Source organism: Arachis ipaensis, chromosome B3 (assembly GCF_059453495.1).
Source record: "Arachis ipaensis isolate K30076 ecotype BB chromosome B3, ASM5945349v1, whole genome shotgun sequence".
Lineage (NCBI taxonomy): Eukaryota > Viridiplantae > Streptophyta > Magnoliopsida > Fabales > Fabaceae > Arachis > Arachis ipaensis.
Window position 1 is genome coordinate 124,227,506 of NC_142438.1, and position 4,187 is coordinate 124,231,692.

The 4,187-nt window shown below is 28.2% G+C and overlaps 1 long non-coding RNA gene across 1 annotated transcript; it reads right to left on the bottom strand.

Annotated features, from left to right (window-relative positions):
• Positions 1-207: 207 nt before the first annotated feature.
• LOC110270299 (uncharacterized) lies at positions 208-2,290 on the bottom strand. Its single transcript, XR_002359695.2, has 2 exons — positions 1,485-2,290; positions 208-1,287 (listed from the first exon to the last, which is right to left on the bottom strand). It is a non-coding gene; the product is annotated as an uncharacterized LOC110270299 (long non-coding RNA).
• Positions 2,291-4,187: the final 1,897 nt, after the last annotated feature.

The window sequence follows — 4,187 nt, forward strand, 5'->3', positions numbered from 1 at the left end:
GGTGTTGACTTGATTAATTTCTGCCATTGAAGGTCCCTTAGTTGAAACAGAAGGAAAGCAATATGGTTGATTAATTAGTGTATATAACCCTTTTCCACATTCAGCAATGACAATCATTTTCAATGTGAGCCAATCCTATATCTCACAATGTTCATAATTGACTAGTAATTGGCACGTTAAATTGGAGGTCAATTTTGAAACCCAAATGAGTTTGAAATCAAAATCTAGTATAAAAAAAACATTTGTAAGATAGAAGCGCTCAGTGAATACAACAGTTCTAATAGTGTCACTTATTGTTTCAATGCCATTGGACATTTTCACTGTTATAGGTTCTATCTTTTGAAAGGTTTAAAAATCCTTTAAATTGAAGGTGACATGATCGGTGGCACCTGAATCAATGACCCAATTTGTTGATTTTGGCTTCATAAACTCATGATTTTTGAGCTAAATTGCAGTAAAATAGTTTTACCTTGGCTAGGGGTTTGCACAGAATTTGTTAAAACCTATTTTGCATTATGAGGTTGCTGCTGAACACCTTTTCCTTTGAGAAGGTCTAGCAATGCTAATCTATGCTCTAGAGTAAATTCAGAACTATGTGTGCCACTGACTTCTTGGTGACAAGTAGACTGAGTCTGCTTATCACTGAAATCTTCATCATTCTCTTCAGTGAATATGTGGTTTGTGTGAGCACTGTACTGTTGCCGTGGTTTCAGATTTGGAGGATATCCATGTTTCTTGTAACAGCGTCCTCAGTATGCCCTTCCTTTCCGCAATATGAGCACATCATCTTTGCACCTCTTTCTCTGCCTGCTGAAGTGATTCTCCCATGGCCTCTTCCTCTGTCTTGACCAACAAAGGAGTCTTGCATTTGAGGGGAATTCTTGCTCTGAGCTGAATTAAACAGTATCTTGTAACATTGAGAACACTTATTGGTTTACATTAGGCAAGGGTGTCATTAGCATTATTGTGACCTCACGGTTGAGTACTGCTCATTCAGTCCTCTTAGGAGTCTTGTGACTTAATCCTCATCTCTGAACTCTCTTATTTTTGTTAATCTACAAGCACATCTCTCAGAACACATTACACAGCCCGGAATCTGTCAAAAATTGTTGACTTCTTCCCAAATGTGTTTCAATTTGGTAAAATAGGCCGTCACATTTAGATCCCCTTGCTTTGCAACGAATAGTTCTTCTTGCAATTCCACAATCCTGAACCTATCACCTCTATAGTATCGATGTCTCAAATCGTCCCACAAATTGAAAGCAACATTGCTCCAGGTCACACTCTCTAGTATTTCAGGACATAGGGAAAGGTTAATCCAAGAAACAAGATAGTTATTGCATCTCTTCTATGCATCAAAATTATCATCATCTACATCAAGTTGCTTAATTGTTCGATCAATGAATTTTATCTTGTTTTTAGATCTGAACAACTCCAACTACCATAGTTATTAGGAGTAAGAATTGTTTGTGTAATCGATGTACCTGAATTTTCTCTAGGATGAATGAAGTAGGGACTGGAAGGATCTTGAGTCAAACTCATATTGCTTCACGCCATTTGAGCTTGAAGATTTGACAGCTGATTCAGAAGATGTGCCAAAGCATTCACATCCATTTTCATTGAGCCGCTCTGATTGTTAGAGCCACCTTTTGAAGTCCGATTTCTCAATGAATGATCTTCCATTAGGAGGAATCAATGAATCTAAGAGCAGCAAAGAGTCAGAACTTCTTCTTTGAGACTCGTTGATAAAAAACGCCACTTCCACTTGTATAAAATTCAGTGAAGCGAACAAAATCTCATCAATCTCTATTGTGCAAGTCTCATAGAAGGGGACATAAAGAAAGAGAGAGAAGAAATTTTAAAAGAACGGAGGTAGATTGAAGAAAAGGATTACGGATCAGGAAACTCCTTTCAACGTTTCTTCAATTCTGCTATCTGTGCTTGATTGCTTTCATACTCACCGCATCATGTACAAATTTGTTATCTGAGCAATCTGCAAGTTATAGAGAAATTTGGCAGAGAGAATGTTCAATTGAATTGGAGAAAACTGAAGAAAGTCGAGGGAAGAAGATGGAACTTCTTATTTGAGCTAAAAGGAAAAAAATGAGAAAACCTAACTAACTATAAAAGTGCACTTTCCTTATATCTCAGCCACACACAACTACATTTCACATGTTAAATAACTGACTGCACTAAAATTATAACAAACTACTAACTGATTAAAGAGTAGCTAATTAATTTGACACCTAAGCTAATTAAATAAATCAATTTTATATTCAAGTGTATAAGACTCCCGTCACAGTCATTGATGTTTTCCATGCATGTGTGACTCCCACTCTCTCTCCTGCGTTGGTTAATACTTAACATAGCAACCCTATTCAGTTCCACACTAATTTGTTCTTCTCCATCATCCATCTTCTTCGGTCCCCCTTTTCCTTCCATCACTTTCTCTAAAATTTGCTCAAACCTCACTTGCAAAACGTCAAGGCTGAAGAAGAATACAAGTAAGTATTTTTTTATTTATTTTCTATTGTTATTAGTAGGTATTTAATGGATTTTTTAACTTTGTTTAGGCTGAACATTGGTAAAAAAAAATATGATTAGGTCTGATAATTGTTAATGTGATTTGTGTTGTTGTAACTGTAGGAGTAGGATTAGTACAGATATTATTTTATTATTAGTAACTATTATTAGTAAGTTTTATTTTATTTTAATTTTTTTTTCAAAAACAGATTTATCATTAATTTATATTTTTAGCTATTTTATTTTTATTTGAAATATTTAATAATAAAACTTAATTATTATTAATTTAGTTTTTGTGTTGTATTTGTTGTTTATTGTTGTTTTTTTTTTAACTGGAAGTCTGAAAATAGCTTAAAAAAATAGTTTAGGGTTCTGTATTTTTTTTAGATTATTTTGTTGTTGATTAATAATAAAGAAATCAATTATTAGTTGATTAGAAAATATGATTTTGTTATTGTTTTAGCTGTAGTAGTAGTACTAGTGTTAGTGTTAGTTAATTAATTATTAGTGCATATTTTTAGTAATTTTAGTTTTATTTTAAATATTTTTTTTTAAAAATAGTATTATTTATGTATTTAATAGTTAATAATAATAATAATAATTATTATTATTATTATTATTATTATTATTATTATTATTATTATTATTATTATTATTATTATTATTATAATTAATGTTTAGTATTTATTTTTAGAAATTTATTATTTTACATAAAATATTAGTTTCAATTATTAGTAATTTATATTTTTAGTGATGTTAGTTTTGGTTGAAATATTTAATAATTAAATCTGAATTTTTTATTAAAAACAGAATTTAAAAAAAGAATTTTTTACTAATTTTTAGAATTTTTTTTATTTTGTTTCAATTATTATTAATTTATATTTTTAGTGACGTTAGTTTTGCTTGAAATATTTAATAATTAAATCTGAATTATTATTAAAAAACAGAATTATTTAATAATTTTTAGAATTTTTTATTTTACATAAAAGATTAGTTTCAATTATTATTAAATTATATTTATAGTGATGTTAGTTTTGCTTGAAATATTTAATAATTAAATCTGAATTATTATTAAAAAAATAGAATTAATTATAGTGATGTTCCTTTTAATATTATTAATTTTTAGGATATATTAATTTTGGTTTTATTTGAAATGTTTTTAAATAAAGAAAAACAGAATTATTAACATTAACGCTTAGGATACATTTATAATAAAAAATCGTTCATTTTAAATATTTAACTAAAAATAACAATGGTATGGTTTATTATTTGTTAACTAAGTTTAGTTTAGTTTTATTATTAAATATTGTTGTTAAATAACACTTTAAATGTTGGTTAAAAAATAGTATAATTTTTAGTTGTTATATTAGAACTTTTACTAATTTTAAATATATGTTTTTAAATATTAATTATAAAAGATTAATCATTAGTCCTTGGGTTATAGTTAGCATTAAATATTCGTCTATTTTTTTTTTTTTTGGTCGTAGAGTTTAAAATATTAGAAAAAATAAAGATGGAAAAACATGACATTACACGTGTTAAGAATCATATTGTAGAATATCTTTAACATTTTGTATATGTAAGTAATTTTTATATTTACTGTAGTGGTTAATAATTAATAATTTATTTAGTAATTATAAATTATTAGGATTTGTATTAATTTA